Consider the following 23,688-nt stretch of genomic DNA (forward strand, 5'->3'; position numbering starts at 1 on the left):
TTTGCAAGAGTTCACCTGGGTTAACACATCCGAGTGATTCCAAAGTCATCTGTGAGTAACTTTGCTTTGGAGTTTGCCAATGAATGAGGCGCTGTCGGATGCTCTGTCATTTGTTCTGCTGTGAGTCCGCCTCGCTTTTTGGGGGAGTGAAGCCAGGAGCCGATCGTAAGGATCTTCTTGGTCCTAAGGGTTTGGGGGTTCAGCTCAGGTACTGTCATTGACACGGATAGTCAGTCCTATGACTGACTTCCATTAATCAGTACTAGTGAAATGGCTACTAATAAACTCAGTAAGCCTACTTGAGTCTCCAAGGGTGAGCCGAAACCAGACTTCTTGGGGTGGCTAAACTCTAAACTAGGAGTAGGCGGAATTTGCGTAGTCATGCTATGCAAAGCTCTGCGAAACGGTAAAAAATCTCTGCGAGTGCGCAGAGTTCTGCAAAAATGCGGAACTGCTTGTTCCGGCCGTTCGCAATGCTTTTTTCCTGTTTGTGAACGATGTTTGCGTGCTCGGGGATAGGGGGGGGGAGGGGAAATATCTTGCCAACACGCATTTTGAAAGCGCGAACAAACAATTCTGCGAAGCCGCGGATCACAGGATTTTTGGCAGTTCTGCGTTCTCCGCGGAACGCAAAATTACCTGAATTCCATAAATTCTGCAAGCGGAACTGAATTTACTGGCCAGGCGTACTCTAAACCTTCCTGGGGGCGGCTATCGAAAGGAAGGGCGCGTGTGCTGCGAGCACTGGGCCATATCTGAGTGTGTCTTAAAAACAGGAGGTGGGGATTAGAGCCGAAGATTACCTTCCATATAAACCCCTTTCAGCACAGGCCAGTGCGGCCCAGGCCCGGCCGCAGGATCGCTTTCGATGAGAGATTCTGGGTGGGTGAAGGGCCGAACCCAGCAGGACGCGGCTGAATGCAGCAGAGCAGGACTAACAGGTGAACTTCGCATGTCAACACGTAAACTCCGCATTTCAACACGTGCTGCTGCTTGAGCCCATAAACCCTAAGACGCTGGTGCCCCTTGTTCCTGTGAGGCGGCCGCAGTCTCCGGCCGGTCCTAGCGCAGCAGCACCGCCTGCTTAGGCCTCAGTACCATGGTTCCCTCTGGCTCACAGAGTCCGAAATGTACACGGGCGGCGGTGCCCAGCGCCCCAGCACGACCTTTCAGGGGGCGGGACCCTGGGAGACCCCACTCCTCTCCGAGAGCTCCCTGCAGTGAGCAGTGCATCCGCGGCCCTGGGGCCAGACACACGGACACAGGCCGAGCCGAGCAGCAGGAGGCCTGGGCAAGCGTGGAGACGAGCCCGCCATGCTCCTTCGGACCCTGCTAGGGGAGGTCACACCTCTGGTAGGCGGGGCCCGGGGCCGGCGGGGGCTCCTCGAAGCTTAAACTTCCAGGCAATGGTCCCTTAAAAGCGGAGTGCCTCTTTTGACTTTAATGGGGCAGATGCGCGCCAAGGCGCTTCACCCGTGTTATACTGATTTCTGCAGCGCTCTCTCACACAGGAGGGTATCCATGCGCTAGGCAGGGGGTGCTCTAGCCAGGCCTAGGGCCTGGTGAGGTCGCTCGAAGAGCCCGGCCTTCAGCCTCGCCTGGAATTCAAGAAGTGAGGAAGAGGAGGCTCGGCTCTTGAGTTGGAGGCCGCTGCAAGCTTTAGGGGCGAGGGAGGCGGCTCTGCTTTCCCGGGTGTGTGGGATGAGGGTGTGCTTGGATTCAGAAGGTGCGTCTCCAGGCCGCGGTCTCCATTCTTTTCACTGAGAGGTTCCAGTTTCCGCGCTGTGGTGCTGCACGAAGCCCGCTGTGTGTCACTCCGGGAGCGTGGGAAGGCGCGTGAAGCGCCTGGAGGCGCACCTGCCCCAGCTCGCCCCGTGCACGGATGCCAAGGGTTAGATACCTGCTCCCTTTGTGTGCGGGACGCGTCATCCCTGTCTGCACCCCGATCCCGGCCCACCCACAGATGCGGTGTGTGAGGAGACGCCAGGCAGTGCGTGACCTCATCCATTCATGCACCCGGCAGCAGATGACAGGCATATAGCGCCTTCTGCCCCGCCCTGCAGAGATAGTGCTGCTTCTCAGTACCGGGGACTGTGGAGATGGGTGGCAGACGACGGGCTCCTGCCCCACTGAGACTCCCTCACTCAGCCTCCCTACCCAACTAAGTGTCTCTACCAAGTCTCCCTGCCCCAATCTGCCTGACCCTGCCTGGCTCGGCCTCTCTGCTTTTGTCTCTCTGCCCCACCCGGTGTCCCTCACCCCTTCTTCCCTCCCCTGGGTTCCTGTTCCTGCCTCCCTACGGACTGTGGTGCCCGGCTTTGCTCTTGCGTGCGCAGTGCGGTGCCCTCCTCGGATGACAGCGCCTCTCCCGTGTCTGCTCCTGTCGCATCTTGTTCTCTTGCGCATGTTTCTATTCTTTAGGACTCCAGACCGGCAGGTGATGTTTTAGCACCGCCTCCGCGTGCCCAGACCCCTCCCCGCTGTCCTGAGGTGTGGGGGGCAGGTTCACCATTATTGTGGGGGCTCAGGGCACACCAGCATGCTGGAAACACAGATGACGTAACCTCGCTTGGTGCAGCTAAAAGGGTAGTTTTTCAACAAAAGAGCATTGTGGTCTGGAAGCTTCGCCTGAAGATAGTTTCAGGCAGTGGTTAATTTGTAAAAAAAGACAACTGCTAGTGCTCTCCTCTCGAGGCCACTGCAGCTTCCCCCACATATGTCCCTGCCATGCTGCCAATGATAGTAACATAGGAAATGCACCCAGACAATGGGCGGAGCGCTGAAACTTTTGTTGAGGAAAGTAAAAGTGGTAATATATGGCTGCCGGTGCGTGTTGTTCCCAGCTGCCATGTACTACAATGAAGCTACCCCTTGGATTACTACAAGCTGCGACCCGGGCGTAGGCCCCTTTGATGTACAGATAGCTTTAGCAGAGTTAAGATGTACCCTCAAAGAAGAGCGTTAGAAAAAGAAGCCCTGAGGCGAAGTTGGCATCGGATGTGGTGAACCTAAAAGACATTACAGCAATATATGCAACAGAGGATACGTTTGACAATAGCTGCATTTTTAGTGCATTTGTGACGAAGCCTAGGGGTGTGCACGTTTTGCATTGTGAACACAAAAACCCCTCCCGCTCAACATGTTAAGACAGAAGTAAACAAAATAACTTGTTTGTAATTGTGATTAATAAATAGCTTCTGCCTGCGATAAAGACAAACAGGACACCTGCGTTTCCAAAACGAGCAAGCACCAAGCAGTGCTTTTTCGAAATCTTTTTTTGGTTGCAAACATATGCAATAGAGATTAATGGTGCAAGCATAATAATAAAGTAGTGGTGTAGCTCCTGTGTCATAGGCCCGACTGCAAAGAAGCCACCATAATTATGGTTCAATGGGTCCCTCAGGACTATGGGCCCTGGTGCCACTGCACCTACCTCACCAATGAAAGCTGCTCCCCTGCCCCCATGCTGGAGTCTGTGGTGGACGGTAGGAAACATTTGAATGGCACGTGAAGACCCCAATGGATGAAGAGCCCCTCTGTGAACATATGTATGTGTTTTTTTTGTAATTGTTTGGAAAACCTGAGGCTGGCGGGACTTCTAAAGCTGTATCAAGGCCAGGCCTAAAAGTCATTAACCAGCAACGAAAATGACATCATGTCAGTAAAGTAAATGCTTCCAAGAACACATACTGAGAGGAATACGAGCGGCACCTCATGTTGCTTCTGCAAACTGACTATTTGAGGATGAAGTCAAAAGTAACCCCAAAGGGGCAGTATTACAGTTTACGAAAGGCCATGGACTTGAGGGACAGCCCATCCAAGTAAATGCAACCCGCGTAAAACCCATGGGAACGTAAAAGTGCTGAAGTGCTTTCTCTGGGCTAATGTTGTTATATCGTACTTTAAGGTTTTTTTCTTTTGGATATATTTGATATCTTTTATATATTTATGCATACATATATATATTTATGTATATATTTATGTACTTTATGTATATATGTTTCTACTACTATTTTATGTACCGTTGGACTCCCACTTCGACGACGGGGAATTATTCAAGCATGTGAATCTATGAAAGACACCAATACTGGAGAACCACAGTTTACAGGTTAGTAACTCTTGTTCTTCTGTCTTGTGGCCTACGCAAGCTTTTGAGAACTCCCAAACTCCACAACCCCACTGGAGGTGAGGTCCTTGCTTGGAGTCTGTATCCTAAATTTACGAGCACCTGCCTAGAATCTGCTTGATTTAGAACATTAAAGGAGACTCTGTGCCGCTACGTGCTCCAATGTCTCATTCTTGATGTGGGATTTTGAATTTTCTGAGAACCTCACTCCTTCCTAAGCCTGCCTTAGCTCCTCCTGTTTTGGCTTACTCTTGCAACCATCAGACGAGCCTTTGAAGCAGGATTAACCTCCTGCGGTGATATAACACGATTTATCGTAAGAAACGTGATCATCGTAAAGGCACGTAGGTGAGCAGCCGAACTGATGCACGGTCTGCCTTAGAAATCTTACGGAGTCTGAGGCAATATTTATAATCTAGACGAGAGAAAGGAGCTGTGATTCACACCTCGGAACACCAAGGAAGTTTAGATACTGTGCAAGAGCGAGCGTGACGGATTAAGAGTCCTTTCCACACCTGATATAAATATAGAGGAGCGAAGACGGGGCGGACATATAAATACTCTGGTGTAAAAGAAAGTAGAGGAAAGAGAGGACAGATGTGATGGATAAATATGTATACAGCAGGGATGTATAAAATGTAGAGGGCGCGGAGCTCATGTAGAAATGCACTAATGGAGTGCGGTTAAGATGATGGACTTGATAGGTCAACCTTTGCGAAGGCCCTTCCGCTGCACAGCAATGCATGCTGTTGCTGTGTTTTTGGTAACGTTTGACCATTTGAGCTAGAAACATTTCTTTTTAAATCGGATTATGCAGCAGTTGCTGGAGTATGTAGCCATTGTGGCAATTCTAGAATTATGTAAAAAAAACTCTGTGGCCTCGCAATCGCGTAATTCCAGTGACTTTAAGCATAGTACGATAAAGATAATGTCTAACAGCAAAGTTGTAAATTATCTGTACGTTTGCACTTTAATATAGTGCAAATGAGTGTGCATATGTATGTGTAGAGCGATAGGGAGAGAGAAAAAAGAGTAAAATAGTTATCAAACACTAACTAGTACACAAAACAAATGAAAAGATGTTACAAATGAAAATATATTGGCAACAAGGGCCCGTAATTGAGCACACTATGCACTATTACCAATCACTAAATCATCTTAAACACTGAAATGATGCTGGAAAGATACAGAACATCAATATGGTCAGTTGTGAAACCCATAAACAACACAACAGATCTTCTAAAATTAGAAAATGCATACTGTTCACAATAACTAGCTGATCATGAACACGTGCTTTTTGTGAAAGATTCCCAATCGTCCCATTAGAATCTGGTGACTTTGTATGTATTGCTCGTAGACAATCCATCTGCAATCCCAATTGGTCGCCAGCAGTGGGTAGAGCGGCGACCTGTAAATCACAACAGCTGCATCTGTAAATGACACCAATCATTCCAATATTCACGTTTCAGTACTTATGCGGTAAATAATGAAACTGCTGCGATCTAACCTCCTACAACAAGCCTGTTTTTAATGCGGAATATAAGTGACCCAACAACTTTCTGTGGAACATGGATTCTAAAGGGCTATGTTGGGCGACTGGGCAAATTTGGAAGCTTATGACGAGCCAGTTCAACCTGAACCATCAACAATGTGTGAACATTGGCTCAACTTTTGGCCGCCTCTGCAAACAGCCAATGAAGTTTGAGCATTTTGGTCAGAGTCCTTGTCATAGGGCCACTTGGCTAGCGCGGGTTACTGGCCCAACCGTGGTGGCTGAAGCCTTTCACTCCTGATGTCCCAGGGCCCGACTGACTATGGATTCTCAGCAGCTGGGCCAGGTACCCATTCTGCATTTGACTCTAAAGGTAGGCGTGGTCCGAGCAGCCCAAGACTCCTTGGAGAAGTGGGTTTGGATGCAGATTAGAGAACATGGGCTCACATCTCAAACGTATGCATCAGCATTAATAAATCATTGTACAGCTAAATACTTAGTTTTATAATAAAAGAGAAGTATTTTATTTAGATCGCCATCCACATAAAGGAAGGATACAACATTCACAAACAATTACACAGTTCTCCCTTGAGGTCCGGGCTCTAGTGTTTCTTTGGCGATTCCCTGTCACACTCACTTCTCACGTTAACGATCGTGGCTATTATCCATTTACTATTGGTAACATCCAGGGTATGCCCCCACTAGTGGTCTGCGTCTCAAGTCTCTAATATAAGGTCAATAACGTTCCAGCGCTATTGCGCTTCAACTAGCAGCAACTTCCCCTAGGGCAAACAGGCTTACAGAAGGTCTTGCCTCGCAGCGGCTGCAACCCAGTTCAGGTAAGTGGGATAAGTGGCTGCACTCGGTGGGGGAAGGATCTCTCGCTCACGGTCAGACGCCTGTAGCAACCAGAGATTTTCTGCTACTTCTACTGCGGGGAAAGTGTTCGCTCCCAATGAGGGGTAGCGAAGACGATCATTGGATTCCTCACTGTGTGACTGTGCTCCCACTGTATCCTCTTTTCTCCAGTGGGGCAAAAGAAGTTGCAATCCTTGGTACTTCCTATGACCTCCTCTGACATACGGGGTCACCGCAATACACTGTCCATGGGCTCCAGGCCAGTCAGCACAGTAAAGTTCTCCATGGCGCCCCTCCTGGCACATGGGGTAATTGTGATGCTACTGCATTAGGCTTCAACCCTTGCCCCATGGCATTCTTTTCTCTGGCGCCCCCTCCTGGCATACGTGGTCACCGCCACGCTACCGCACACAGCATTGGCTTTTACCACACAGCAGACTTTTGCATGGCTATCTTCACAGCGGCCCTCTGAGATGTGCCCCCCTTCCTAGTGACCACTCACTGAATAAAGAGCCCCCTCCAGTGTGTGTCCCTCCCTCCCAGCCTACAGGAATGTAGCAATCCACACATCTGCCTGAGAGGATCTCTCTACCTCACTCCATGTTTCACCGTGATGAACCCAGGGCCCTCCATGTATTGTACCCTCCACAGGCACCTATACACCCAGTGCATGTACACAGCATACATGCAGGACATGGAAATACAGTACAGTGCAGTGCATCACTCACAGGCACACAAACATTTAATGTATGTACAGATCATACACGCACTGCACAGTACTGTATCTTCCATGGAGTTGTACGTTGCAGCGTCTCTATCTCTACCCATCGCCTTCTCTTTGAGACATGCTAGCATTCTGCCCCTGTGGCATTTCCTAGACCCTCTGGGAGAGGCCCACGGTGTCCGGCAGACAAGCTTGTATACTGACTCTCTGGCCCTAGTCCCTCACAGCACTCTGGCCTTTCCTAGCTCCTCGCAGTGCAGCACTCTGGCCTTTCCTAGCTCCTCGCAGCACTCTGGCCTTTCCTAGCTCCTCGCAGCACTCTGGCCTTTCCTAGCTCCTCGCAGCACTCTGGCCTTTCCTAGCTCCTCGCAGCACTCTGGTCTCTTGTAGCTCCTCCCATCACTCTGAAGCGCCTCCTTCCGCGTCTTTGGCGCTCCCGGAGGCGCCCCCAGCCCCGCCGCCCTGAGCAAGTGACTTTTGCCACATTATTGCAGTTCGATTCACACCCAGAGGGATGCGTCGTGCGGGTGTGACTTCCGATCTTCAGAGACTAGTCTCGGCTCGTTCAGTGCGCCGGGAGCCTTGTGGTGGGGAGGGGCGTGCCCTTCTTCTTTAATGTCTCCGTGCCCGGGACACAGATGCTTTACATCCTAGGAAGGTCGAGCAGAGAACGTGGCATTAGATCTTGCTCACTGCGGAGTTTATCGACGCCTTGGCATTCTTTCTGATTGCTGCGGCTCCTCCTTTTATCCTTGGGGTATCAGCGTTTATTTTATATTGTGAGGCGTGCGCACGTCCAGTGATGGCAAGTTGCGGACTGGGTGCTTCGTGTACCCTGTACATAACTTATTGGTATCCTCTAGGGGTGGACAGAATTTGCGTTGTCGCGCTACGCAAAGCTCCACGAAATGGTAAAAAATCTCCGCAAGCACGCAGAGCTCCGCGAACACGTGGAATTGCTTGTTCCGCGTGTTTGCGAAAGCTTTTTTCCTGTTCGCGAATGCTGTTTGCGTGCTCGGGGGGGATATCTTGCGAACATGCATTTTGAAAGCGCGAAGAACCATAAAATTCCGCGAAGCAGAGGATCGCAGAATTTTTGGCAATTTCGCGTTCTTCACGGAACACAAAATTACCCAAATTATGCAAAGTCCGTGAGCGGAACGGAATTTACTGCCCAGGCCTAGTGTCCTCTACTCAGCCCCCACACATGCAACCCCCCAATGGTTGCATTAGAGAGTCCTCCAAGCCACTGAACACACTCGCATTTTACCCTAAGGAAAGATCCCAGCATGGAGGTGGCATGGATGATGCTTTGCTTCTCAGTAAGTGCCCCCCCCCCCCATCCTTCTCAAAGCGAGCCTTCCTTGGGTTGTTCGAGCACTCCACCCTCCGAGTTAGGACCCTCTAAAAGGCTATTAGACACGACAACGGGTTGTTTACGTGCTCTATGGCCACAGCTTCCTTCCCATTGGTGAATGGATGAACTTGATGGTAACTTTCAGCCTGCAGTTCCTCGAGACAACCTTACAGATTGAGACATCAGTAGCGGGATGCTATTTTTATAATGCATTTTCCATTTATACTTGGATTTCTTTTAGTGCAGAAGCAAGTGTGAAAATGCCTAAGGAAGGCAGTCTCACTGAAATCCTAAAGTCACACTGTGCAGAGTGGCAGAATGGTCTGCTGATGAGGTTATGGCATGTAGGGTCACACAGAGGGACACTGAGGTTGAGTGACTCACTCCTGGCTTCATGGGGTCAGTGTCTGATTTATGGTCAGAATGGACTTCTGAGGACCTCACGGAGTGGACCAAGGGTCACTTTGAGGCACACTGAGGTCAGGTGACTCACTCCTGGCCTTGTTGGACTGATCTTTGGTCACAATGGCTTTCTGAGGACCTCGCGGGGATTGAGGGTCACTTTGAGGCTCACTGAGGTCAAGTGACTCCCTCCTGGCCTCATGGGACCAGTGTCTGACCTACGGTCACATCATGACACAGGGTGACCTCCCAGGGCCACTGCTGGCTGTTGAGTCACACCCGAGCACAAGGAGGCAGAAGTAACTCACTGGTGAACCCACGGGCTCATGCCCACTTGAGGCTCACGCTGTGGTTAAAAGAAGGCCTTAGAGGGTGCCGACTCAATCTTGGGTTTCACGTGATCACAAGGAGGTAAAGCATCCCACTGGTGAACCCACGGGGCCCGATGCCTCGCACACTGGTTCAGCCTTGGTCTTTGTCTGATAGATTATGGGGTGGAGTGGAGTCTCCTGTCGGGGAGACCCAAAACAAAGGAGAAGAAGATGGGGAGGCTTCCAGCGTCGGATTGGTAATGCGGGCACTCGGGCAATGCCCGAAGGGGCCTGTATCCGAATTCCAGCTGTGGGCTGCTATTTTGCACAGCCTGGGGGACGATTTGGGCGGGTTCTGCGTTGTTCGATGCTGCCAGCTGCCTGGTGGGTGCCTTAGTGGCCTTTCTGGATGCAGATGGGCGTCCATTACCTCCCTTTTACCAACGGCAGGGGTGTCGCTCCCCTTCTCTCGCTGTGCCGCCCATTCATATATGCATATTGACGGGGGAGGGGGCCTGAGCAAAAGTAGCCTCACTTGTTTTCAGGTGTGTTTCACCAGTGGGAAGTAATTCGTGCATTTTTTTTTTTACAACACCCTCCCTCCCCCCTTTAAACAACATTTTGCCGAAGCAGTGCTTTGCGGAATGGCAATTTGCAAATGTGGGCCACTTTTCTTTAGCGTGCCCGGGACGATTTTTAATCCCAATCCAACCCTGGAGGCTTCTCCACTTATCACAACGTAACGTGGTGTAGGGAACGCTTCAGAGAAAGAATGAACGTAAAGGGGGCTGGGGTGTTGCCTATACTACAGAGGGAGACCCTCGTCTTCTATCTGCTCACCCACCATGTCTAGTACAGTTCAAAGGTTCTCAGGAGTACGGACAAGACGTCCGTCAGTTCACATGGCTGTCTGACACGCTCTTAAACCATCCATCTTAGGTCCCACTCCGACAGACGGCAACGCCAATAGATCTCGGCAATCGAAGATGGAGCAAGTAAAAACAGGAGCAGCCGTATGGAGTCCTGAAAGAGAAAAAAGTAGCTAAAACGGGAGCAATGAATAGACCCAAGTGCTTGGTCCATGCTCCGGGGGAAGTGGCATGACGCATTCATGCTATGGAAAAACGGGAACGCAGGATACAAGAGCGAACAAGGAGCGAATAAATCATAAGCCTATGGGTGGGCTGAAGCCCACTGAATTGTAAGCATGTCTCTTTGAGACGGCGCATGCGCTGTAGCCGAGACCTAAAATTGGATCTAGTGTAAAATAGCCACATGGGAGAGACAATCCACGCACAGCTTACGGTCCATGCACAAGCTATCCAGATTCCATGCGTCATCTATATTCCACATATAGGAAGTGAGGGACTCGGTGGCAGGGGGCTGGCAGAAGAGGCTAGTAAGCAACACTTCCAGACAGGTGGTCGGTAATCGGGCCTCCCGACACTAATCCTTGGCTGCTACCACCGTCTGTCTACAGTCTGGCGAGCTGACCGTGCACAGGCCGACATAGGTTGCCCCTCCCCACCACAGACCCCGTTCAGGGTTTCCTTCCAGGTCACAAAAAAACTCTCGATGCACACGTATGACTATTGTGTGTGCTGAGTAAAAAACATACGGAACTTGCTGTAGTGAGCTTGATTCGGTGGCGTCTGCTGCCAGAGCCAGGAAAGGACATTCTCTCTCCCAACAGGTTAACCCAGCGCTCTTGCTGTTCACACAGCTCCTCGAGGCGGCCTTCAAGGCCTTGGAGAGCACAGCATCATAGCATACCCTGGTGAAGGCATGGGAAGGGTGTGGCACGGTGAGCAGGCCTGGGAAAACTGATCTGCCCAATCTTTCCTTCCTTCCCAGCTCTGCCCTCCAGCACATGTGCGCCCCATGGGGATTAGTCAGAAAGGGACAGCATCCGGGACACAGAGGGCGGGATACTGCCCCTGGGCAGAGAGAAGTGGGCACTGCCCTCTGGGACAGGAGAGCCACTCCTTAGAGACAGGAGATTCTGTCTCCGAGATACTGCTGCCAGCACCAGAGCCTAATGCAGTGTGTCTGCGCGCCTCAGAGGCAGGAGCTTCTCTCACTAACAAACCATTCCTAGCACCAGAGCCTAATGCAGTGTGTCTGCGCACCTCAGAGGCAGGAGCTTCTCTCACTAACAAATCATCCCCAGCACCAGAGCCTGATGCAGTGTGTCTGCGCACCTCAGAGGCAGGAGCTTCTCTCACTAACAAATCATCCCCAGCACCAGAGCCTGATGCAGTGCGTCTGCGCACCTCAGAGGCAGGGAGCTTCTCTCACTAACAAACCATCCCCTGCACCAGAGCCTGATGCAGTGTGTCTGCACACCTCAGAGGCAGGGAGCTTCTCTCACTAACAAACCATCCTCAGCACCAGAGCCTGATGCAGTGTGTCTGCGCACCTCGATGGCAGAAGCTTCTCTCACTAACAAACCATCCCCAGCACCAGAGCCTGATGCAGTGTGTCTGCGCACCTCGATGGCAGAAGCTTCTCTCACTAACAAACCATCCCCAGCACCAGAGCCTGATGCAGTGTGTCTGCGCACCTCGATGGCAGAAGCTTCTCTCACTAACAAACCATCCTCAGCACCAGAGCCTAATGCAGTGTGTCTGCACACCTCAGAGGCAGGAGCTTCTCTCACTAACAAACCATCCCCTGCACCAGAGCCTGATGCAGTGTGTCTGCACACCTCAGAGGGAGGAGCTTCTCTCACTAACAAACTATCCCCAGCACCAGAGCCTGATGCAGTGTGTCTGCACACCTCGGAGGCAGGAGCTTCTCTCACTAACAAACCATCCCCAGCACCAGAGCCTGATGCAGTGTGTCTGCACACCTCAGAGGCAGGGAGCTTCTCTCACTAACAAACCATCCCCAGCACCAGAGCCTAATGCAGTGTGTCTGCACACCTCAGAGGCTGGAGCTTCTCTCACTAACAAACCATCCCCAGCACCAGAGCCTGATGCAGTGTGTCTGCACACCTCCGAGGCAGGGAGCTTCTCTCACTAACAAACCATCCCCAGCACCAGAGCCTAATGCAGTGTGTCTGCACACCTCAGAGGCAGGAGCTCCTGTCACTAACAAACCATCCCCAGCACTAGAGCCTAATGCAGTGTGTCTGCACACCGCAGAGAGGGAGCTTCTCTCACTAACAAACCATCCTCAGCACCAGAGCCTGATGCAGTGTGTCTGCACACCTCAGAGGCAGGAGCTTCTCTCACTAACAAACCATCCCAAGCACCAGAGCCTGATGCAGTGTGTCTGCGCGCCTCGGAGAGGGAGCTTCTCTCACTAACAAACCATCCTCAGCACCAGAGCCTAAAGCAGTATGTCTGCGCGCCTCAGAGGCAGGAGCTTCTCTCACTAACAAACCACCCCCAGCACCAGAGCCTGATGCAGTGTGTCTGCGCACCTCGATGGCAGAAGCTTCTCTCACTAACAAACCATCCTCAGCACCAGAGCCTGATGCAGTGTGTCTGCACACCTCAGAGGCAGGAGCTTCTCTCACTAACAAACCATCCCAAGCACCAGAGCCTGATGCAGTGTGTCTGCACACCTCCGAGGCTGGAGCTTCTCTCACTAACAAACCATCCCCAGCACCAGAGCCTAATGCAGTGTGTCTGCACACCTCAGAGGCAGGGAGCTTCTCTCACTAACAAACCATCCCCAGCACCAGAGCCTAATGCAGTGTGTCTGCACACCTCAGAGGCAGGGAGCTTCTCTCACTAACAAACCATCCCCATCACCAGAGCCTGATGCAGTGTGTCTGCACACCTCAGAGGGAGAGCGTTTCTCTCACTAACAAACCATCCCCAGCACCAGAGCCTGATGCAGTGTGTCTGCACACCTCAGAGGCAGGAGCTTCTCTCACTAACAAACCATCCCAAGCACCAGAGCCTGATGCAGTGTGTCTGCACACCTCAGAGGCAGGAGCTTCTCTCACTAACAAACCATCCCCAGCACCAGAGCCTAATGCAGTGTGTCTGCACACCTCAGAGGCAGGGAGCTTCTCTCACTAACAAACCATCCCCATCACCAGAGCCTGATGCAGTGTGTCTGCACACCTCAGAGAGGGAGCTTCTCTCACTAACAAACCACCCCCAGCACCAGAGCCTGATGCAGTGTGTCTGCACACCTCAGAGGCTGGAGCTTCTCTCACTAACAAACCACCCTCAGCACTAGAGCCTGATGCAGTGTGTCTGCACACCTCAGAGAGGGAGCTTCTCTCACTAACAAACCACCCCCAGCACCAGAGCCTGATGCAGTGTGTCTGCACACCTCAGAGGCTGGAGCTTCTCTCACTAACAAACCATCCCCAGCACTAGAGCCTAATGCAGTGTGTCTGCACACCGCAGAGAGGGAGCTTCTCTCACTAACAAACCATCCCCAGCACCAGAGCCTAATGCAGTGTGTCTGCACACCTCAGAGGCAGGGAGCTTCTCTCACTAACAAACCATCCCCAGCACTAGAGCCTAATGCAGTGTGTCTGCACACCTCGGAGAGGGAGCTTCTCTCACTAACAAACCACCCCCAGCACCAGAGCCTAATGCAGTGTGTCTGCACACCTCAGAGGCTGGAGCTTCTCTCACTAACAAACCATCCCCAGCACTAGAGCCTAATGCAGTGTGTCTGCACACCGCAGAGAGGGAGCTTCTCTCACTAACAAACCATCCCCAGCACCAGAGCCTAATGCAGTGTGTCTGCACACCTCAGAGGCAGGGAGCTTCTCTCACTAACAAACCATCCCCAGCACTAGAGCCTAATGCAGTGTGTCTGCACACCTCGGAGAGGGAGCTTCTCTCACTAACAAACCATCCCCAGCACCAGAGCCTAATGCAGTGTGTCTGCACACCTCAGAGGCAGGAGCTCCTGTCACTAACAAACCATCCCCAGCACTAGAGCCTAATGCAGTGTGTCTGCACACCGCAGAGAGGGAGCTTCTCTCACTAACAAACCATCCCCAGCACCAGAGCCTAATGCAGTGTGTCTGCACACCTCAGAGGCAGGAGCTTCTCTCACTAACAAACCATCCCCAGCACCAGAGCCTAATGCAGTGTGTCTGCGCACCTCAGAGACAGGAGCTTCTCTCACTAACAAACCATCCCAAGCACCAGAGCCTGATGCAGTGTGTCTGCACACCTCAGAGACAGGAGCTTCTCTCACTAACAAACCATCCCAAGCACCAGAGCCTGATGCAGTGTGTCTGCGCACCTCAGAGAGGGAGCTTCTCTCACTAACAAACCACCCCAGCACCAGAGCCTGATGCAGTGTGTCTGCACACCTCAGAGGCAGGAGCTTCTCTCACTAACAAACCATCCCCATCACCAGAGCCTAATGCAGTGTGTCTGCACACCTCAGAGACAGGAGCTTCTCTCACTAACAAACCATCCCAAGCACCAGAGCCTGATGCAGTGTCTGCACACCTCAGAGGCAGGAGCTTTGCTCACTAACAAACCATCCCAAGCACCAGAGCCTGATGCAGTGTGTCTGCACACCTCAGAGGCAGGAGCTTCTCTCACTAACAAACCATCCCCAGCACCAGAGCCTGATGCAGTGTGTCTGCACACCTCAGAGACAGGAGCTTCTCTCACTAACAAACCATCCCAAGCACCAGAGCCTGATGCAGTGTGTCTGCACCTCGGAGGCAGGGAGCTTCTCTCACTAACAAACCATCCCCAGCACCAGAGCCTGATGCAGTGTGTCTGCACACCTCAGAGACAGGAGCTTCTCTCACTAACAAACCATCCCCAGCAGCAGAGCCTAATGCAGTGTCTGCACACCTCAGAGGCAGGGAACTTCGCCCCCCCCCACTGCCCCCTCCTCCGGGGTTGCGCCCCCCCACTGCTCCCTCCTCCGGGGTCGCCCCCTCCCCCCACTGCCCCCTCCTCCGGGGTCGCGCCCACCCCTGCCCCCTCCTCCAGGGTCGGCCCCCTTCCCCCCTCTGCCCCCTCCTCCGGGGTCGCCCCTCCGCCCCTCTGCCCACAGCCCTCTGATCCGCCCTGGCTTTGCATGCAGAGCAGCCCTTATCTTCACGCGGCCGCGTTATGCAAATCTCTGATTAAGACACATTTCGACTTTAAATGAGCTGCAGGTGAAGCTGAGGGGGTGAGAGGCAAAGGAGGGGGCCTGAGTTTTAAAGTGGGTGAGCGAGGGCGCCATCGTGGGGTGAGGTCTTGACCTCTGACCCGAGGGTCCGTCCACCTGAGGGTTCAGGCTATATGAGTTGCCCCTCCCCACAGATTGAGGACGGGGGCACTTCAAGGAGGCAGATTGAGGGCATGCAGCGCTCCGGGTGGTGATGGGGGCTCAGCAGCAGGGGTGATTGGATATAAGCATGTGTCAGGTAGATTGGACTGGGTTGGGGGGGGGGGGTGCTGCAGCCATGCGCCTCCTGGGTGGTAAATAAGGGTAACATCCTGCAGCCCTCTGGTGGTATATCAGGGTCACGTGATGCAGCCCACGGGAGGTGTGGGGGCGGGGGGGGGGTTTAAGAAGGTGTAACTATCTACTTGGGTGATGGGGGGGAAACCATGCAGATCTCGGGTGGTTAAGAAGGTGTAACCATGCAGCTCATGGGTGGTAAAGAAGGTGTAACTATGCAGCTCGTGTGTGGTAAAGAAGGTGTAACTATGCAGCTCTTCAGTGGTAAAGAAGGTGTAACCATGCAGATCTCGGGTGGTTAAGAAGGTGTAACCATGCAGCTCATGGGTGGTAAAGAAGGTGTAACTATGCAGCTCGTGGGTGGTAAAGAAGGTGTAACTATGCAGCTCTTCAGTGGTAAAGAAGGTGTAACCATGCAGATCTCGGGTGGTTAAGAAGGTGTAACCATGCAGCTCGTGGGTGGTAAAGAAGGTGTAACCATGCAGCTCGTGGGTGGTAAAGAAGGTGTAACTATGCAGCTCTTCAGTAGTAAAGAAGGTGTAACCATGCAGCTCATGGGTGGTAAAGAAGGTGTAACAATGCAGCTCGTGGGTGGTAAAGAAGGTGTAACAATGCAGATCTCGGGTGGTTAAGATGGTGTATCCATGCAGATCTCAGATGGTTAAGAAGGTGTAACCATGCAGCTCATGGGTGGTAAAGAAGTTTTAACAATGCAGATCTCGGGTGGTTAAGAAGGTGTAACCATGCAGCTCATGGGTGGTAAAGAAGGTGTAACAATGCAGCTCGTGGGTGGTAAAGAAGGTGTAACTATGCAGCTCGTGTGTGGTAAAGAAGGTGTAACTATGCAGCTCGTGGGTGGTAAAGAAGGTGTAACTATGCAGCTCTTCAGTGGTAAAGAAGGTGTAACCATGCAGATCTCGGGTGGTTAAGAAGGTGTAACCATGCAGCTCGTGGGTGGTAAAGAAGGTGTAACCATGCAGCTCGTGGGTGGTAAAGAAGGTGTAACTATGCAGCTCTTCAGTGGTAAAGAAGGTGTAACCATGCAGCTCATGGGTGGTAAAGAAGGTGTAACCATGCAGCTCGTGGGTGGTAAAGAAGGTGTAACAATGCAGATCTCGGGTGGTTAAGATGGTGTATCCATGCAGATCTCAGATGGTTAAGAAGGTGTAACCATGCAGCTCATGGGTGGTAAAGAAGGTTTAACAATGCAGATCTCGGGTGGTTAAGAAGGTGTAACCATGCAGCTCATGGGTGGTAAAGAAGGTGTAACAATGCAGCTCGTGGGTGGTAAAGAAGGTGTAACTATGCAGCTCGTGGGTGGAAAAGAAGGTGTAACCATGCAGATCTCGGGTGGTTAAGAAGGTGTAACCATGCAGCTCGTGGGTGGTAAAGAAAATGTAATCATGCAGATCTCGGGTGGTTAAGAAGGTGTAACCATGCAGCTCGTGGGTGGTAAAGAAGGTGTAACCATGCAACTCTTCAGTGGTCAAGAAGGTGTAACCATGCAGCTCTCGGGTGGTAAAGAAGGTGTAACCATGCAGATCTTGGGTGGTTAAGAAGGTGTAACCATGCAGCTCGTGGGTGTTAAAGAAGGTGTAACCATGCAGATCTCGGGTGGTTAAGAAGGTGTAACCATGCAGCTCGTGGGTGGTAAAGAAGGTGTAACAATGCAGATCTCGGGTGGTAAAGAAGGTGTAACCATGCAGATCTCGGGTGGTTAAGAAGGTGTAACCATGCAGCTCATGGGTGGTAAAGAAGGTGTAACAATGCAGCTCTCGGGTGGTAAATAACGTGTAACCATGCAGCTTCTGGGTGGTAAAGAAGGTGTAACCATGCAGCTCTTAGGTGGTAAAGAAGGTATAACCATGCATCTCTCAGGTGGTAAAGAAGGTGTAACAATGCAGCTCGTGGGTGGTAAAGAAGGTGTAACAATGCAGCTCGTGGGTGGTAAAGAAGGTGTAACAATGCAGCTCGTGGGTGGTAAAGGAGGTGTAACAATGCAGCTCGTGGGTGGTAAAGAAGGTGTAATCAGGCAGTTCTTGGGTGGTAAAGAAGGTGTAACCATGCAGCCCTTGTGTGGTAAAGAAGGAGTAACCTTGCAGTTCTTGGGTAAAACCACACAGCTCTTGGGTGGTAAACGAAGGTGTAACCATGCAGCTCCTGGGTGGTAAACGAAGCGGTCACCATGCACTTCTTGGTTTGAACGTTTTTAAATGTCACATTCTTTGTCAACTTAGTAATCCAAGAGAACTTCTATTGAAGGTCATTTTACAGGGGAAATGTTCTATGAGAAAAAAAATCCACTTAATTGTGCCATAATCCTCCAACAAGGAAGTTGCCAGACTGCAAGAAGCAGTTTGTGAACCGAGCCCATCTGTAAGGCGAGTGAAAAGACTGACACTTTTTCCTCGCCTTCTTGAAATGGTATCTTAGACTGGAGAGGCCCGAATAGACCACTCGATGGTACAGTTGTTTGTTTGCTGGACCAGTGACGTCTCCGTTGCTCAGCTACCAGCACGTCACTTCCACCAATTAATTTCTTTATTCGTTTCCCCATTCCTTTCACTGATGGCATTTATACACCTGTAGCGGGGTAGGTTTGAAGAAAGGGGCAAGAGAAGCTGCTAGAATTTGAAGTAGATTAAACATGGAGTGCATGTTTTAAGAAACAGGACACACAAACAACCCATCTCACTAGTCCTGGGACCACTGTTGGTCTAGTAAACGGATACGAAGCCCCCACCACATTTGCTGAGAACATTGGAAAGGGACTAACTCAAAATAGACTACACAGAGGGTGCCTTACTAGACCTAAACATGCGTTGTAGAGACAGATTGTAGTGTCACTGCAGGGATACTCGGATCCCCGTTACCACACGCGTTGTGAAGGCAGTTTTACTTCGCGTTGTTTCGCAGGAGTAAAAGTTGTAGTAATTGTGCAGCTCCGGGGTGTTCAGTGACACTAGTGTGTGTGTGCACAGCTCTCACTGCGGTGAATGTCATTTGCCACCTTGGATTATGTGGTCCAGACAGGTTTGTGGCCGGGTGCCCAGTGGGTAAAGTCCTATTCAGGGCCGGAATGAGACCAGCAACCAGCCCTGGCAGGTTGCTTCTCCACCGGCCCTGGTAACGGGAGGGGAGGGGGTTGTTAACCGCAAAGCACTGCTACCGCTTTTCTTACAGAGGGTCGATTTTACAAAATCGGCACTCTGTAAGAAAAGCGGCCCCCTGCAGGCAACAAAACCGGCCCCCACCCCGCCAGCCCACCGGGGAAATGCCCGGTGCCCGCAAATGCCAGTCCGGCTCTGGTGCTATTTACAAGGGTTCATATGTACCTTGCAGGCAGGGCCACTGGAAATGTGATTGTGCAGCCGCTGCCTTTTCACATAATTATTGATATCCCTCCTTTGCCACATAATTCATGCCACTTGCGGGGGAGGGCCCTATACAAAGGTTGTCTGGCCACCTTTCTGTTGCTTATTTCTATATTTGGGTGTTAAACTGGTACTAATGAGCTGCAGTTGAGTGTTGACAGCTGTAAACATGTCAAAATAATGAAGTAAAACTATTATAAAATGTGCCACATTGTGCCGCATGATTTGCCTTTCTTGTTGAATAATTTACCCAACCCTGCCACATAATTTGGCCCTGCACTGCTGCCTAATTCCAGTGGGCCTGCCTGCAGGGCGCAGCAGGATAAAAACTTGTGAAGGGCGGCTCAACCCATTAGTTGGTTGCACAGCGGGATGACGTGAAACGTGAATATATGTAGAGTTTAGTGGCGACCAACCTCTGAAGTGGTCTGGTGTGGAGCCTAAGGTATGTCCACATAACAAACAATAGCGCCATTATTAAAGTTTTGTGACGCAGTTCAGTTTATGGAGTACGTCATTGGGATTCTGTTGGATGTACAATACAGTAAACAAGAATTGGCAAATCCAATAGTTCTTGCAGTGGCCACCAACCTTTTAGCTTTGACAGTGCTTGTTTTTTTACCTTGTTTTTGTAAAACTTTTTTGTTGGGGACCTGCTTGGCCCTCTTCAACCTTAAAATACATTTACCATAGTAGAGTCTTGTTCTTCAAAAAAAAAAGGTGTGTGAAGGAGCAGACTGCTCTCACACACAGTGAAGGTAGCCAGTGGCTGATGGGGGCTGAACTCTTGCTGTTTGCTGCAGTGGGCGGGACAAAAATATGATTGATACAATAACAGACCAGTCGGTGGCTGGAAGCCCCTAGAAGTAAATATATTACACACATAATTGTAATCAAATAAAAAGGATAACACAAGCCTTAAAACAATAACCATGCTGTCTTGCAATGATGAAACCTTTATTAGGCCACAGTTTCTGTTCTACTTAGCACCAGTTCAATGATATTTGTACATTATGTAAAAAGACACACATGAGCATATGTGTTTTGTTTGCAGCTGTCATTCAGAGATGTTAATTGCAAGAGAGTGATAAACATTCAGAGTGTCCTATTCTGGGCCAATGGCATTATAACTAACTCCCTCCTCTGCACAAGGATAGGGAGAAAGGAAAACATATTTTATGCTGACCTGGGCAGGACCTTTTAGCAGTTTCTGGATCCCCTTTGTTCTTGCAGATTTCCTTTAGGTTTAGGCGGAGTCATATTAAGTAATGTTGGGAGCCCTGGGCAAGACACATATGGGGGCCCCTGTCTAGGACAAATTTACATTTCATTAACCATTTCATGCTAATTCAAGTTTGTGTGATGCCAAAGAATAGTAAATTATAAGTTTAGCTTAAATGATGTAACATAAAATTTAAATAGGTGTTGCTCTGGACTCCAAAAATCCTTAGTGATACAGGGTAGAGCATGGGAACTTCCAAACGTTTTCCCAAGGGCCAAAAAGTTTGATCTGTGATGTGCCTGAGGGCCGCACTGATGCCAGCGGGATGGCAGACGGGCGAGGGGGTTGAGGAGGGGATTGCGGTAAGGAAGGTGTAGGCGAAGCAAAGGATATGCTTCTAGTGGCTGCATTGAACAATGTGAACCTGAAAACCTTGGATTAATCCTAACATACCCATTTTTCCAAATTGTGTGATCCCAGGCAAATGTTCAATTTCTTGTTCCTTCCATTATCACAAATAAAAGGACCCTGTAAAGATCATGGGGGTCGTTCTTTGAGTATCCATGGGGTAGAGAGACCGAGTCCGAGGTAGAGACCGGCAGAGAGGGAGAGAGGTTCAGATAGAGAAATAGGATAGACAGCAGTCAAATAGAGAGATAAGACCCTTTGGAAAGTGGGGGCCCTGGGCAATTTCCGACTTTGTCCAGGCCTTAAAACTTTCTGGGTCTCGGGTGGTGGTAGTGGGTGGGGAACTGGAACAGGAGCACAACACAGGCTTGTGAAGTCCTTGTAGATCGCAGTGGGGTTACATTCCTTACTGTGGCAGGGGGATTGGCACCACCCAGGGCTTTTGCACATCTGTGAGGCGTTCAGAATCATTTTGTTTTTATGGCCCACACATCAAGCTTTGCAAGGTGCCCCAGCAGGCTTCCTTTATGCCACAGAGAGAGAAGCTTTGTGGAATATAGCCACTGTCCACGTGTAATCTTGTAGCTCACCGCAAATTTGCATTACTTTGAAACTGTGAATACTCCTCTGTCTCTGTGTCCAGAAGTTGCTATTCTAGATTTTCACACTTATGAGGTTTGCTGAACTGGGCTCATTCCTTGGGGTTCTGGTTACGCCAATATTGAAAGTTCACGTCTGGAACTGTGTGCAGAAAGTCCGGTATACCATATCAGTGAATGGTCAGGAGCGTCTCTGTGGGGGTGGGTGCTGGAACAGCATGATGCCCCCACTGAAACCATAACTGAACTCCCACAGTTTATATAGCTTGGTAAGAATACCTGCATTCAGGAAAAATACCTGCATTCTGAAGAACAGTAATGGGAACAAGGAGGGTACCGCTGTACGCAAATCTATTTATGTTCCAAAATAAACTCCCAAGGCCTGCTCCCTCGAAGTATCTGAACCAACTGTTACTCCGTTTAATAATTATAATGATTTCCATCGAACTATCGCCTTTACACCTTTGCATTCCGTAAAATTATAATATATATTTGTGGATGACAGCATCCGCATAAAGTACTGAAAATACAGACTTCAGTATTCCCCATATGGCATCAGTTACTTATGGGATTAAATACTCCACTCCTTGTTCATACAGTTTGCCGCCATCTTTAGTCGTGCTCCGCTTTGCGGGCAGAGATGCCCTGGCGTAGTCGAGATGGAACAGAAGACAACTGTGCCTCAGGAAGGATTTTTTACAGCCACAAATTGAGGATGTAGTACATTCTTGTTGCAACTTAGAGAGACGCTAATGCTTGGATGTCATCACCTACAATGCAAATAAACAAAAACACGTCAGACTGAATTAGAAAGTAACAAAAAAAAAAAAAGAGACCAAAGCATTACAATTTACAAAAGCGCAAATATTTGATGCAAAATTAATGGAGTTCAGTGTAGACCGGGAATGCATTCCCCACGGCCGACCACCCCCACACCACAGCCTTTTAGAAAATTTAGGAAACAAAGCCCTCGAAAAGGCGGAATGAAGCTCCTCGCCACGCTTGAGTTTCCAATGTTCAGACTGAACAAGACTTTCAAGAGGCTGAATTCTGCACAAGGTGCAATTTCTCTTTCACGCTAATAAGGAGCTTGTCAATTAAAGTGAAGGAGGCAGGCAATTGGATAATGTGCACGTCACTCACCGTCACTTGCCTGTCATTCCCTCCTCTGAAAGCCAGACTCAGAAATGCATGCATCTTGTTTTCTGTTCATCTGGTACTTTATTTACATTTTTCTACATTGTTAACTGGAGCATGTAAAAGAGTAGTTGACAGCAAACACTTCTGATAAAGTCTGATATTCTTAGGGTAGATTCCTTTCGGTCTTTAACACACTTTCTTTTCACTTACACACACGATAAAATTCAACCAGCTTCAGTTGTGCTTTACCTCCCTTAGACAGACCTTTTGTTGACATGACCAGTAGCAACGAAAATGTTAGTGTACAGTAGTGCTTTTCGTTTTTGTTTTAGTAGAATCCGTGCTTTCGAAATGAGTAGTGCCTATTTCTTGATATTTTTATTTTATTTTTTTGCCATTTTTTTTACCTCTTTTATCATTGCTATTTTCGAGGTATATTGAGATTTCGGAAGATTAACGAGCCAGGCACTGGTTGTTCGAGCGAGGATATTGTCTACACTGCTGGCGTGTCTTGCGAGAAATCAATAAATTAGAAGCAGCCTTCGTGGCAATATATATTTTGTATAAGTTGTGTTTATATGTATTTTGTATAAGTTGTGCAATGTGCGTACTGTTGTAGAAGTTGTGTTTATACACATGCAGAAGACAGGAACCAATGAAAGTGTGCTCATGCTGACCAGGCCTCGAGAGTTCGATTTGTTTACATTTTCAGAAACAATTGCCAATTCCAGGGCAACTTTTCCCACATCACGTGATCAATCGCACTTCAAAAAGGGGTTCGATTATTAGCGTTGCAAGATTTTGATTCGCTGATGCTATTTCACATTTTCCACCATGTTCTGGTGACACTATGTACTCACAGGTATTAGATTTCATGCACAGGGCTCTGTTTTTGTCAATATTGCATAACGGGTCAGTACCACTTGCTGCCCAGCACTGTTGCAAAGTGAGTTTTTGTTACTTGTTCTGCATCTCGAAAGAAGAGATAAACAGCGTCATTGTGATAGTAAAACATATTTTAAAACACACCAGGTGTCATAGCTTCAAACACCCATCTTATCTTTGATGGCATATTCCACCTTTAAATGCCTGCTACAGTAGGTATTACTTCCAACACTTTCCATTCTAAATATGGTTCATTACACACTGAGATAAGCGTTTGATTTTATTTCAGGTGTTTGATCTGTTTTGTGTTTTTGTTTGCAATTATAAGCATTTCCAAACAGGGCTGCGAAATTGTAATTCCGCTGAGGGAATTGTGAAAAATTAAAACTTGCGA

The 23,688-nt window shown here is 49.7% G+C and overlaps 1 protein-coding gene across 1 annotated transcript in view; it reads left to right on the forward strand.

Moving 5' to 3' along the window:
* PTGFRN (prostaglandin F2 receptor inhibitor) overlaps positions 1-23,688 on the forward strand; it is a 376,964-nt gene that overhangs the window by 107,737 nt on the left and 245,539 nt on the right. The window lies entirely within an intron of this gene.

The sequence above is a fragment of the Lissotriton vulgaris genome, chromosome 8, assembly GCF_964263255.1.
Source record: "Lissotriton vulgaris chromosome 8, aLisVul1.2, whole genome shotgun sequence".
NCBI classification, from domain to species: domain Eukaryota; kingdom Metazoa; phylum Chordata; class Amphibia; order Caudata; family Salamandridae; genus Lissotriton; species Lissotriton vulgaris.